Source organism: Marmota monax, unplaced genomic scaffold (genome assembly GCF_021218885.2).
Source record: "Marmota monax isolate L192 unplaced genomic scaffold, Marmota_monax_Labrador192_F-V1.1 WCK01_AAM20220418_F8-fsc00077, whole genome shotgun sequence".
In the NCBI taxonomy this organism is placed as follows: Eukaryota; Metazoa; Chordata; class Mammalia; order Rodentia; family Sciuridae; genus Marmota; species Marmota monax.
Genome location: NW_026694610.1, coordinates 7,128,156 through 7,143,488, shown reverse-complemented (window position 1 = coordinate 7,143,488; position 15,333 = coordinate 7,128,156). Strand labels below are relative to the sequence as shown.

At 32.6% G+C, this 15,333-nt stretch overlaps 1 pseudogene; it reads left to right on the top strand.

Moving 5' to 3' along the window:
* Positions 1–1,932: 1,932 nt before the first annotated feature.
* On the top strand, positions 1,933–14,698 carry LOC124077774 (large ribosomal subunit protein uL29-like; annotated as a pseudogene).
* The last annotated feature ends 635 nt before the right edge of the window (positions 14,699–15,333 follow it).

Sequence of the window (15,333 nt, the reverse complement as noted above, 5' to 3'; positions counted from 1 at the left end):
TCAATCCCTGGTATCCAAAAGAAAAAGAAAAAGAAAAAGCATCACAATGTTTAAAAGAAAATGTATGCACTTTCCACTTTTGAAATGAACTGACTGATTTGGGTATCAGAGTTAAGCCAGGGTTTTAACCTGTAAAGTGTAGAAGAATTTGATATAAGTAAAATTGAAAGAATATAATCAAAAAAGAAAAAGTTTTTTAAACTATTGATATTTTCCTTTGTCTCCTCATATTCTTTGATTAGGAAATGTTTAATCCTCTTCTTTGAGGAATATGTTAACAATAATTGAAAAATGTTAAGGGAATACTTAGCATTCAAAGGCAGAACAGGACTTGGCAGCTGTTTTGATATAAGAAAATTCATTTTCAAAACATACATTTATCCATACTATATAGGAAACCATCCTAGAAACCTAAAATTCCTTATTACTACCAAGATGTCAATGGCACAGTTTTGAAATTCCACCTCTAAAAATTTTCACAAGCCTTTTTTGAATTTCTGCGTTGCACAGCAGAAATAATTAGATTTAATAATCTACTGTTGTATCACAATTTACCTATTTGGTTTTCAGAGGCATGGTTTCAAAAAAAAATTACCAAACTGCAAAAAATTTGGAATCTGCACTAACAAGTACTCACATTTGCAACTACATTAAATTCAGTATAGTGCTACAAATTAATATGCTTGACCTGATGAGAGAAACTCAATTGAAATGCTTGCAGACAATTGGCATTGTTCACTGTAAGAAGCTCTACTAACCAAGCATTTTCCTCCTTTATTAATTCTTCCTGACGGCTGGGTCTTCCTGAATGTTTATTTGTTTGTTACCACGAGCAGACTTCTTTATAAATTCTCCCAGTGCCACCATATGTTGCCGCCTACCATCAGTCAGGAGCAGACTGGAGCAGTCAGCACAGGAAAGTGAATCATGAAAAGTGAGGAAGAAGATAGCCATTTCTTTCTCACTGAAATACAATTTCTTTTCAGCTGGAGATTCAGCATTAGGGAGAAATGCATAATGAAATAATTGTTGTACCCATTCAAAAGAACTTTTGACTTTTTATAGAAGTGAAAGAATGAAATATCCCACAGCATAGGTGCTAAGTTTATGCTAATCATTTTGGATGAGTTTCTTTTATTTTAATACACAATTGTAAATGATCTGCACGGTTTGAAAATATTTCCTTTTGGGGAGTTTTTCAGAGTAAAATTTTAGATAGCTAGATTGTTATGTTGTTGCTAATTGTTTTAATAAACAAATTTAGAAAAATTAAAATTTATCGCTATGATCAAGAGAAAACTGAAAAAGTTTCAATAGCATTGATGATTATATATGGGATAGATTTTTACACACTAAAATTATGAAAATAAATAGGTTATAAGGTAGAACTAATTCAGAAAGTCTAAAAACAAACCCTTTATTTGCCTGAATGTATAACATATTTCTAGTGTGAAGATTTGTCCACTGTTTGAATTTGGTATTGCAGATAACTAGAGAAATTCCACTGTGGAAAAAGAGATTACATTTCAGTCCTTTATCCACCCCAAACATGGTATATTTTGCTAACCTTTGCATAGGCCATCTACTTTGGCTTATTCCTTTAATTAGTTGATGGTTACTGGGTGCCTAACCAAGCCAGCAGAAAGAACAGCAGGTGCTATACTGAGGGGAAGGTATGTGTGGTAAGCATCAATGGCATAAGAGAATAGGGAAGAGCGAACAGAAAGAAGTGATGGGGAGAACAAGAGGTAGCAGGTGCATCAAACAGGGGTGAACAAGGAGGAGCACTGATGGGCTGGCATAATGAAAGGATGGACTCATGTTTAAGGTATATGTCTGGTTATAATACAGAAGTAGTGTCAAAGAAAGGCTGAGGGAGAAAGTGATATGGAAACAAGTTAGACTCTACTTGAACTGAACAGCAGAAAGGTCATGGTGTCCTTCACAGGAGTAGAAGCAGGAACAGAAGGAAAGAGGGAAGATTTGGAGTTTACTGTAAGGGTACAGCCATCAGAATGCAGTAAGGGTTTGGGTTGTGAGGAAAAAAGGAATTAAGGATACTTCCCAGACCTTTGGTCCAGGGAGCTAAATGTGTTAAATTATCCTTTGTGAGATAATAAAGACAAGAGAAGGAGCAAAATCAAGACTTTATTTTTAAACATATTCATTATGTGATGTTTATTTTACATCCAAATGAATCTTTTGGGTAGACAAATTTATATAAGGCTGGAATTAAGAAAGCAGTCTGCATTTGAGTTATAAATTTGGGAGCCATCAGCATGCGCATGGAATTTACAACTATGAAATAAAATGATACAATTTAGAAAATGAGAATAGAGAAGAAGTTCAAGAACTAAGCCGCAGAGCATTCATTCAGAGGATGACAAGTTCAGAAAAATAGGATAAACCAGCAAATGGGGTACTATTAGAAATCAAAGGAGAAGGCAGAGGCAGAGTATAGAATAATATTTGAGACCAAGTAATGAACATGCTGCCTTGATCAATTGTTCCAACTGTTACAATACATGAATACCTGGTGGGCAAGGATTAGATTAGACTGGATTAGATCAGATGAGGCAATTCAGAGGGTATTCAGAGAAAGTTGCTGCCATGGAATCATAAACAAAAATGTGATTGAATTCACTCTAAAGGAAAATAAAATGAGAAGAAACAGAAAAGCAAAGTATAGAACATCCTTTGAGGATTCTATCTGCATAAAGGAACAGAAAATAGAAGCATTTAACTGAGGGGGTTGTTGGCTCATGAAAAGATGATTGGATTGCTTTTTTTTTTTTTTTACAGACCCAGTATAGCTACATGATGGGGGGGGGGGGGACTGGTAGAGGGAGAACTGCTGAATTAAGAGAAAGTTTTAAAAAAAATTAATGCAGTGTCCTTGAGTGGGTGAGAGCAGATGTGTTCCAGTGCATATCTATGAGCATGAATCACTGTGACTATCACAGGTCATTTATCCAAAGAAATGGTGAACCTGCTCAGATGACTGGAGGTAGACAGATACGATGACAGATCTCACAAAAGTTTGCTTTCTCATTTCAAAATGCTTTCATGATCTAGAAAACAAAAGCAATCAGCTAGTAATAAAGACACAATAATCAGAAGGAGGTACAAAGAAAAAGTATAAAGTTGAACCAATCACCTAAGACCTTACAAGGGAAAGTGTTAAATTTGTAAGGCTATAGGTACTGGAAACAGAGAGATACTCTGTGAAAGTCCTTTGTACACATGCATAGGGACTACTTTGAATCTTTCACTTAAATTCCGTCTGTGCATGTGTAAAGTGAAACTCCTTAATGCTGAACAAAGAATGATGTTCATGACAAGAATAACTGTAGAGCAGCTGTAAGTTGAGTAAAGGACAGAAAATGCTAACGGCCAGTGAGTGTTAACTTCTCAATAGCCAGAGTGGAGAAATCCTGTTATGAGCAGGAGGACTGAGGCTGAATTCACAAGAAAGCCATGCCTGAGTTGTGGGCAGAATTAATCCAAGTGTATAGATTATGATCGAATACCTTCTAATATATTTTTTTAAATGTCGAAAGAGTCAGATGGTGGTGGTGTACAACTGTAATCCCAGCGACTTGAGAGTCTGAGGCAGGAGAATTACAAGTTCAAAGCCAGCCTCAGCAACTTAGTGAAACTGTAAGCAATTTAGGAAGACCATGTTTCAAAATGGGATAGGTATGTGGCTCAGTGGTTAAATGGCTCTGGGTTGAATCCCTACACCCCCCCCCCAAAAAAAAAAAAAAAAAACAATTGTTGAAAGGATCAAACTTGCAAACTTTTCTGCCCCAAACTTAACTGACTATAGGAAGAAAATAAGAGTTTTTAAAGAAAAACAACAAAATTTAAAATTTAAAGATATAAAATAAACTAGTATCTTAAAGCAATAAAAATACTAGATATGTAGAAAAACATGGACTTTATTCCTCAAAGGGAAAAAGAGAAAAACCCAGCAGTGACAAAGGTGATGGTTAACTGACAAGAGTATTAAGATAGCAATTATAAGCTTTTATAACTATAAGCAATTATAATTGATTATGCTCAATGTGCTCAAAGCTTTTTTTCTTCATTACCATGATGAGGACAGAAGTAGAAAATAAGAAAAAGAAACAAAAAGAATTATTACCTGAGATAAAAAATTTATTGTATGTGATTAAATGCAGATTAGATATTACAGAAGAAAATAATATAAAAGCATAGCATTAGAATATGTCCAAAATTGAGCACAGAGAAGAAAGGCTGATTTTTTTTTTTTTAAGAACAGAGATTTAGCAATCTGTGGGGGAAAGCTGTACATTCTACACATTGTAACTTGAATCCCAGCTTAGGAAGGATGGGTTTGAAAAAATGTTCAAAGAAATAATCACCAACTTCCAGATATAAGAATCTCAATGAACCTTAAGTAATAGATGCACAAAGAATGCATAGTGTAATCAACTTTCTGCTTATCATCAATAAAAGAAAAATCTTTAAAGCAGGTAGGAACAGAGACATATTGCACACTAAAATAGTAAAAAGTATGTTCTTTTCAGAAACCATGCAGGTAAAAAAGATAGGGGAATAATCTCTTTAAAGTGATCAAAGAAAAAATGTCCTATAAACCTAGAATTCTATATCCAGTAAAAATATTTTTTAAATAAAAGCAATATAAGATTTTTTTTTCAGAAAGATAAAAGCCAAGAGAATTCACCTCCAGCAGGACTGTATTTTCAGAAATATCAAAAAGTTCTCCAAGTAACAGAAAAATGATACCAGCTCAAAATTTGGATATACAAGGGAACACAGAGTACTAGAGATGGTAAATATGTGGAAAGACATTTTTCTTAGAGTCTCTTTAAAAAGCAATTGAGTATTTAAAATATAACAAAAGTAATATATTTAGGATTTTAAATATATATAAAAGTATGATAACTAAAAAATGAAATTAAACTTCTCTAAGTTTCTTATGTTATTGCTAAATTTAGATATGGTTTATCCACAAAGAGTTCATGTGTTAGAAGCTTGATTCCTAGTGTCACAGTGCTGAGAAATGGTAAGACTTCTTAAGAGGTAGGGCCTAGTAGGAAGCTCTTAAGTCTCTGGGGAGGCTGCCTTGAAATGGAATTAAAGCAGTTCTGTTGGGACCCCTGATTTCTCAGGAGAGTGAGTTATAAGAGAGAACACATTCTGTGAATTACTACTTGGCTACCTGTTTGATGAAGCGGTATCTCCTTCATACAGGCAATCCTGCCATGATGCCAACATAGCCACTCACCAAAAGCCAAAACAATGGGGCTGCCCAATCTTGGGTGTTCAGTTTCCAAACTGTATCTAAATTAACATATTTTCTTTATAAAATTATTCTACCTCTGGTATTTCTTTACAGTGATGCAAAATGGACTAATACATTTATACTTAAAATGGTATAATATTAATGAAGATAGGCTGAACCAGGCTGAACCTGGAAAAAAAAATAATGGTGATAAGACCAAAGTTTAAAAAAAAATATTTTAAAAGTGAAGGAAAATTAGAAACAAGAAGTGAACAATAGATGAGACACATAGAAAACAAAGGCCAAGATGGTTGATATAAAACCTAAATACCAATAACTATATTACATGTAAATAATTTAGATACATAGATTAAAATTTAGATCTTATCATATTGGATAAAAACAAGGCAGAACTATTTACTATTGAAAAGACACACACTCTTTCTCAGATGAATTTTTCTTGATTGGGCAAAGGGGCAGGTGAGAAGGGGTAGGGACATGGAAGCAGAGAAGACTGTGGAATGAGATAGATATCATTACCCTAGGTACATGTGTGACTGCACATATGATGTAATGCTATGTCATGTACAACCGGAGAAATGAAAGGCTGTGCTGCAGTTGTGTACAATCATTCAAAATGCATTCTGCTGTCACATATTCTTACATTAAATAAATAAATAAATAAAATTTTTAAGAGGAAAAAAAATGCCTCTGGGATTTTGAGAGGAAATGTATTGAACCTAAACATCACTTTGAATTGTAGAAATGATAGTATTAAGTCTTTCAATCCATGAATATCTGATAGTTTGTGCTTCATTCAGTTAATGTGGTTCATTACTACCTCTGGGTCATTTCTAATGTTGAACCATCCTTTCATTCCAGGAATGCACCATCTTGGTTATAGGATACAGGGCTTTGTATATCCTGTTGAATTCAATTTTTGCTAATATTTGTGTGAGTATATGTGTACTGATATTCATCAAGCATACTAGTCTGCAATTTTGTCTGGATTTCATATCAGCATACAGCTGTCCTACTTGCATGATCATGTCAATGTTCCATTGTTTTTCATTTTTGGAAGACTTTTGGTATGACTATTCTTTAGTCTTCTCTAAATATTTGTCAGAATTCTCCAGTGAAGGGGCCAAGGTTATGGTTCAGCAGTAGAGTACTTTCCCGGCATGTGTGAGGCACTGGGTTTGATTCTCAGCACTGCATATATAAATAAATAAAATAAAAATCTATCAACGACTAAAAAAAAAAATTAAAAAAAAAAAGAATTCTCCAGTTCTCCAAGGAAGTGATCTGATCTTGGACTTGTGTGGCAGGGAGAGAATTTTGATTACTTATTCAATCTACTTTCTTGTTATTGTTTTATTTTGGATTTTTATTCCTTTATGATTCATTCTTATCATATTGTATGTTTATAGGAATTATTCATTTCCTCTAGGTTATCCAATTTGTCATCATACAATTTCTTTTTTTTTAATTTGTTTTAATTAGTTACACATGACAGTACAATGATCTTGACATATCAAACACTTGAATCAAATGGGGTATAATTTCTCATTATTCTGAGTGTACAGATTGCAGAATCACATTGATCATATAGTCACGTATATACATACAGCAATTCTAGTGTCTGTTTTATTCTGCTGCCCTTCCTATCCCCCCATTCCCCTCCCTTTCCTCCCCTCCCATCACTTCTCTCATAAAATTTCTTATAGTAGTCTCTTATAATCCTTTTCTATTTTTGTGACAAGAACTATTAACTCCCTCTTTTACCATTCTTGTTTTAGTGATTTGACTCTTCCCTCTATTTATCTTATTTAACCTAGCTAAGAGTTTGTTGATTTTATTTTTTCAAAACCAGAAACTGTTAGTTTTATTATTTTTTATGTGTAGGTCTCTACTATTCAATTAATTTTTATCTGATCTGACCTTTATTTCCTTCCTTCTTCTAACTTTTAGTGGGCTTTGCTGTTTTGTTTTGTTAAATAAGGTATAAAGTTGCATTTGCATTGTGTGAGATATTTCTTTTTAATGTAAGTGTTCAATGCTATAAAGTTGCCTCTTAGTTTTGATTTTGCTTCATCTCATAAGTTTTGGTGAACTGTATTTTCATTTAATATTTTTCTCAAGGCATTTTCTGGTTTCCCTTGTGCTTGTGACTTTATTTTGGTTTTTGTTTTGTTTTGTTTTGTTTTGGCCCATTAGTTGAGCACATTGTTTAATTTCCACATATTCGAGGGTTGTCTAGTTTTCTTTGTGCTATTTATCTCTAGTTTCATCCCATACTTATTGGAAAAGATATGGTTGATGATTTCCATCTTCTGGAATTCCTTAGGAATCGTTTTTGTAACTAATATGTGATATGTCTAGAAGAGTGTTCCATGTGCACAGGAATAGAATGTACATTTCCTGTTGCTGGGTGGAGTGTTCTGAGTGTGTCTGTTAGTTCCAATTATTCTGTTTGCTTATGCTCCTCTACTTCCTTATTGATCTGCTGACTGGTTGTTGTAGCCATTATTGAAGGAGGACTATTGAGGTCTAAAACTGTGGTGATGCTAGTTTCCCCTCCTATTATGTCAAAATTAACTTCATATGCTTATTAGCTCTGAAGTTTGGTACACAAATATTAATGATTCTTGTATTTTCTTGTTGAACTGACCCTTGTATATAATCTTGTATCTTTTAACATTGTTTGATTTAAAGTATTTTTAAAATGTAATTTAAGCAATCTCTGCAATCTTTTGATTATCATGTGTTAAATATCATTTTTTATCCTTTCATTTTTCAGCCTATGTGTATCCCTAGATTCTAGAGCCAGAATATTGTTGGATTCAGTGGTTTTGAAAATCCAATCAACCACTCTATATTTTTTGATTGTGGAATTTAGACTATTTACATTTAAAGACATTACTATTAGAGAAGAATTTACATTTGCCATTTTTTAATTGTTTTGCTGTCTCTTGTAATTTGTTATTCTTTCCTGTCTCACTTTTTTTCTTTGTGCAACATGAGTTTCTGTTTTGGGCTTTGTTTGTTTTTTAGCATTTTGTTTTCATAGTGATACCCACTCATTTACTTTTGTTCATGTTCTACATGTATTCTGTTTGGAGTTACCACTACATTATATAGCATATTTTAAGTTGTAGCATTCTATAAAAAACTTAACTTCAATTGAATAGAAAATTCTACTTCTTATGCACATGTTACGTTGTTTCCCCAACTGAATACTTACATATAATATACCCATAAACATATTTTTAGTGTATTTTAAAATTTTTCATCGTTTAAATTTTATTCATCAAAATTAAAAGGGTATAGGCTAGTATGTTTATCCTTATGTTTACTTTTACTGGAGAAACTTAAAGAGTTGGCTCTCATTATCTGAGTGTTCCTTATCCAAGAGTTTAATGAACCATGGATCAAAAATATCCACAATAAATTGAGTGTAATAAACATGCAATATTTTTATTGTCATTATTCTTTAAACAATACAGTGTAACATTATTTTCATAGCATTTACATTGTACTAAATATCAAAAGTCATCTAGAGATAAAGGAATTGTCCTGTTTCCATTTAAAGGACTTTCTTTAGCATTTTATTTATAATGAGCCTTATAAATTTCCTCAGTTTATGATTATCTGGGAATGTACAAGCTCCTCCTTTATTTTGGGAGCAGTTTTTTTTTTTCTGAATACAGTATTATTGGTTTAGGGTTGTTTCTTCTATAATTTGATAATATACCACTCCCTTCTGATCTGCGATTTTTCTTCTAAAATAGCTAGTAATAACTTTTATCACATACCTTGTGTGTGATGAAGCTATTGTAAAATTCAAGATTTTCTCTTTGTCTTCAATTTTAGATGGTTTGATTGTGATGTATTTTGGGATATTTCTCTTTGTATTTCTTATAATTGGGCTTTTTATGATTCTTAAATCCATATGTCCTTTTACTTACTCCTGTTTGTAAGGTTTTGTCATTATTTCTTCAAATCAACTCCCTTTTACTTTCTCTTCCCTTTTCCTTCTGTGAGTTTAATAATATACATATTGTTCAACCTGACAGAGTCCCATAAAATTCTTAAGATATTTTCTGTTTCCTTCATTTCTTTTTCTTTTCTCTTTGACTCAATTTTATTATTTATTTTTGTGGTACTGGGCATTTGACTCAGGGACGCTACACCATTGAGCTCCATCCCATGTCCTTATTGTTTATTTTGAGACAGTGCCTCACTAAGTTTTTGCAATCAAATGTGCAATCCTTCAGCCTCAGCTTCATGAGTAACTAAGATTACAGGCATGTGCCACCATAACCCAGCTTCCCCTCTGACTCATTTTTAGATATCTCTCTTCGAGTTTACTGACTTAGATGTTTTTCATCTGCTTGATCAAATCTACTATTGAACCTCTGTAATGAATTTATCAATTCAGCAATTACATTCTTCAACTCCATAATTTCTACATGTATGTCTTTTTATTTATTTATTTTAGTGGTTTACAACTCTTTGTTGATATTCTAATTTTATTCATGGATTGGTTTCTGTCTTTGTTTAGTTGTTTATGCGTGTGCTATTTTAACTCATTGGGCAGTTATTTTATTGGAAATTATGGAAGTTGCTTTAAATTCTTTGTAAAGCAGCCCATAGATCTGCATTTTTGTAGAGTCAGTTCCTGGAGTTTAGTTTTATTCCTTCTATTGGGTCTTATATCCCATTTGGTTTTTGTCTGCCTTGTAATATTTTGCTGGGATTGGGGCAAAGACAGCCATCTGTCTTGATCTTGCTTACTATCTTCTTGTAGGGGAAGACTTCACTGATCAGCCCTACTGGAGGTTATAGGCCCTCATTCGTTTTCTGATCTATTGCTCATCTTTATTACTGTAGATATAACTGTAATTCTGCCACTCTCCTGTTGCCAACAAGTTCCCAACTCTGGCACAGATGAAATATGCATTCAGAATCAGACAAATAGAATTTAGTTCTTCTAGAAGACCCTAGACAATCTAGAATGTTTAGATGCATGTTCACCTTTTTATTTTTGATCTCAAGGGAGAAATCTTAGGGAATGTTGGGGATGTTTCATTCCCATTTATTCATGTTATGCCATATATATGGAGGGGCACTAAATACTGGAGATTTTCTATACCTTTTGCTGGAATCCCTTCTTGGTTTTACCCTAGCCTGGGTGCTACAGATTAACTACTGATCTCTTGTGTTCTTTCCGAGGTGTTCTGATTCATACATTGTTGTTTACTCAAAGTCTTCAAAGGGGAAGGGAGGGTCTGTAGCATCCCAGTCTTCCATCTTATCTTATAAAGGTATTTCTTAAATAAGATACTAAAGCATTATCTATCCTTTACAAGACAAAAATCCTGATTCAAGAGGGATAAAGGATTTGAATGGGTTATTTTCAAGACAAAATATAGAAATGAGCAATAAATAGAATCATATGTTTATCACTACTCATTAAATAAATAGAAAGTAAAACCAAAATATGTACCATTATCTTCACACTTGCATGAGTATTCAAAAGATGGGTAAGTCCAACAATTACCAAGGTTATGGAGAAAGTAGAAATTTTATACATTTTGGGTAGAAATGTTAAATGACAAAACCACTTTGGATAACAGTTTAACAGTTTCTTAAAAAGTTAAATGTATACTTAACATAAAGTTCTGCTATTTAACTTTTATGTATTTACTGAAGTGAAGTGAAAATACACAACACAGAAACACATAAATTCTAACACTCAATGCAGTTTTATTAGTAGTCAAATACCAGAAAAATGAAAATGCTCAATAAGTAAATGGATAAATACAGCATACCAAAGGGACTGAGAATATAACTCAGTGGTGAGCACTTGCCTAGCAGAAGCAAAGTCCTGGGTTCAATGTCCAATACTGCAGAAGAATTTTTAAAAACAATATAAAATGATATGAACAAACTGCTAATGCATGGAAAGAGATGAATTCATCTTAAAGTAATGTGCTGAATGGAAGACGCCAGACCCAAAGCAAATTACTGATTTTGTATATGAAACTCTAGAAAAAAGGCAATAAAAGAAAATAAAACCAGATATGGGTAATTCATCTTAATAATCCTTGCATGGGATATATTCATTCTCTATTTATTCACATCTTTAAAATTTTTTATTTGGCACTATTTCTTAACATTAAATTATTCCCAATATTATTATTATTCCAATTAGTGTCCTATGCACTTTCAGGTTCCACACCTATAGAGTCAATAATCTGAGGATCAAAAACATTCAGAAAAAATAATTGTGTCTGCAATGAACATTTACAGAGGTTTTTTCTTGTCAATATTTCATAAACACTACAGTGTTACAATTTATGTAGTATTTAAATTGCATTAGGCATATAAGCAATCTAGGAATGGCTTCAGTATACAGGATGATGTCCATAGGTGACATGTAAATTCAAAACCATGTTATATAAGGGAATTGAACATTCATGGATTTTTGGTATTCACAAGAGGTCTCAAGGGAGATTAGTGAAGTCTTTCCCTACAAGAAGGTAATAAGCAAGATCAAGAAAAATGGCTGTGTTTTTAAATGCCCCAATCCCAGCAAATTATTACAAGGCAGACAAAAACCAAATGGGATATAAAACCCAATAGAAGGAATAAAATTAAACTCCAGAAACTGACTCTACAGAAATGAATACTAAGGATTAATGTGTATATTTTGCCCCCTCTGTCTACACAAAATTCGAACTACAGAAGCTGACCCATTTTTTCATAAATTAAATTATTGTCATTTCTCCAGATAAAATTACATAAAATGATGAGAAATTTTTAATTCAAGAAATAAATTGTTTAGTTACCTTAATTAAAAATTAACCTAGATTTTAATCCAATATGTGTTTACACTACTTATATATGTATGTATTTATATGCTGGAGATGTAAGGGCATTATTCTTAAAGATATGAGTTAAGATATTTTTAATTACTCATGTATCATGTTTGCTGACCTGATACCCACATTTAAGAAAATTACATATTTTTTTCTATATTACAATTAAAAAATTATTTGAACTTTTCTTAATAAGAGCTTTTCACTAAATAATGTAGATTATTTCCTAACTAAGAATAGATTTGGCTATCTGGATTCTGTACAATTTCATTGACTGAACTGAAATTGAAAAATGTGTAACCATTTTTTTTTACATCTCTCCTACAGTCTAGGGGTTGAATGGAAAAGTCTGCATTATGTTCTGAGCTACTTTAGTTCTCTTATTAAACACAGAGGAAAGCAGAAGAATCCTATTTAATCTAAACATGAGTTCAGACACTGTTCACATATTCTTTCCTACTCATAGACTGAATTTTTTTTTTTCCAGAACCAGGTTTTCTACTCATTTTTCACATTGATTGTCTTCAGACCCAGACAGGATTAAAAATTATAAAGTTTCACCTGTGCTCCTACTTTTAAACAATGTATCAAAGTTTCGCTGAGCCTTAGAAAGTATGCTGAAGGTTTATTGTATGTTTAGGGCAAAGGTTGACTTCTTTTCTTATTACAAATTATTTTCCTACCTCAATCTTCCTGTGAAACAAGAGGCAGAAATTCCCTTCGGAAAGGCATACCCTTGTAGTGATAGAGAATTGCAAGTCAAACAACCAGGGCTCAGGAAAAATAAAAGTCAATAGCATGTGACCTTATTTGCATGTGCATCCCATCAAACAATACTATCTAAGTTTAATGGCTTAGTGAGAAAATATTTTTTTCCATTTAATGTTCACAGCATGTTCTCGCTTCTATTTTTTTCCTAATCTCAACAAGGTTAAAATTTTTCCCTGAAATAGCATCCGAACAAAAATAATGTTTGTATTAAAAGACAGGATATGTGAGATTCATCTTATATATGCAAATCTGCTTAACCTGTTAATAAAGAATGGCTTACAACTTGACAAAATTCTGGCTTTTAATATTAGACAACATGAAGATAACAATTCAGGCAATCTATGATCATTAATTTTCAGCATCCAAAAATAAGTAAGTGAATTATCAACATTATTTGAGAACAATGCAACCATCCCCCCCAAAAAATATAGAACAAAATCAAAGAAATAACTATATATTTGTGCTTACTTAGGTATAACAAAATATTAGCATGCATAATTAAGCTTGCAAAAATAAAATAATCACAGTTTCTGTGAGAAGTCAGGTCATATTGGTATCATTACTGATACATTCATCTATCTATCAAGATCAAGGTTAATAATTAATTTATGTAAATTACAGACAAAATATTTAGTGTACACAAATGAAAGCTTATAAATTTTCAAATGTTTTTATAGAAACTTAATTGCCTCCTTTAGAAAAGTTTTTAAAAAATAGATCAATGACTAAATCTTTATAAATAAAACATTAACATGAGATTAATATCTGTATCCAAATCTAAAATGTTTTGAAGTTTGAACAAATGTGAATTGAGTGTATGTTTGTAATGAAAGAACTTCACGTGGAAAACAATTGTAAATTTTAGCAGTGTGGTTGGTTTTATTTGATTACTAACTCAGGTAAAGAATTATTTTAAGGGAACATTAGTGTTGTTTCAGTTGATCCTGTCTTCTGGTGTATTACCAGCCTTTGACTCCATGCTCTGTGCATGATTACTCTATGTAGTACAACCACATGAGGATACACTCCAAGGAAAGTACTTGCCTGAAACTGGATACCCAAAGATAACTTAAGAACATACTTACTTTCGTAACTCTTAGTATAATGAGCCTTATAAATTTGAAATACTAGAAAGCGAGGGCTGAAAATTTTCAATCTCTAAAACAAAAAGATCTTAAGGCTTCTTATATTTATTTCCAGAGTCTTTTGAGAAATGATCCATATTTTAATCTTTTGGCTAGATGTTATTTTTAGTTTGACTTATTCTTATTAAAGTAATACATGTACATAATTTAAAATCTTATGAGCTTGAAATAAAAGTCAATCATTTCCTCCTCTACTGCTCACTCTCTGTTACTCCTACTGGAGGACCCACTATTGCTTATTTATGCATTTTCATTTTAATAAAGGCTATTTTCAAATAGCCCAGTATTCTTGTGCAATCATTAAACACTTTAAAATAAAAATACACTAGCTCTTTCCCTCAGCTTAGGCTTTGGTGGATCCTGCAGCTCTGGCCAAGATTAAGGCTCAGGACTTAGTGGCAAAGAGGAGGAGCTCCGGAAAAAGATGGATGACCTGATAGTGGAACTGTTCCAGGTGAGTATCACCAAAGTGACAGGCATCGCGGTGTCTAAGCCCTTAGACCTGTGGCCCAAGAAGACACAGTATGCGCCACAGGCTCAAAAAGTAAGAGGAGAACCTGAAGACCTAGAAGCAGCAGTAGAAAGAGAGGCTGCACCCTCAGCGCAAGTTTGTGGTCAAAGCCTGAGTTTCATGGTGCAATAAAACAATAAATAAATAAATAAATATACTAGCTAATATATACTTTTTGTCACCATTTTATAACATTAAGGATAAAATTTATGTTCTGCTGCATAATTATAATTAGACTGCTCTTTGTCCACTAGTTGGTTTTAAATTTTGAAAACTTAAATCTGACTATGAATTATTCGTAATTTAATAATATGGATCAATGTGGTGTCATGTAGTATGCTCTCATTACCCTTTGTTTCTTGAACAATTATGTACTCTGTATTTCTATTCGAATTCTTAAGTGAGTTAAAAAGCTAGGTTATAATACATTTTGTATGGATTATTTTTCATATTTTCTTTTCTCCAAAAACAGCATCTTATAATTTATTGCATTCACATTCACAAGATTATATTCTTCAAATTTATTTCTATTCTCTTAATTATCTGTTTGCAAGAGGACCAGTTTCTGTTTATCTAAATTTTTTTCAAAATTTTCACAATTGTTTTTATTTCTATCCATCCGTATTTAAGAATGAAGCAAGAGAAAGGCTGTTGGTATCTCTCAGTAGCTTAGTGGGTGCTGTTGACTGGCAGAATTTGTATGGGAATAGAAGCTAGGCAACTATGTCATGAGGGAATCCCAACTAGAAT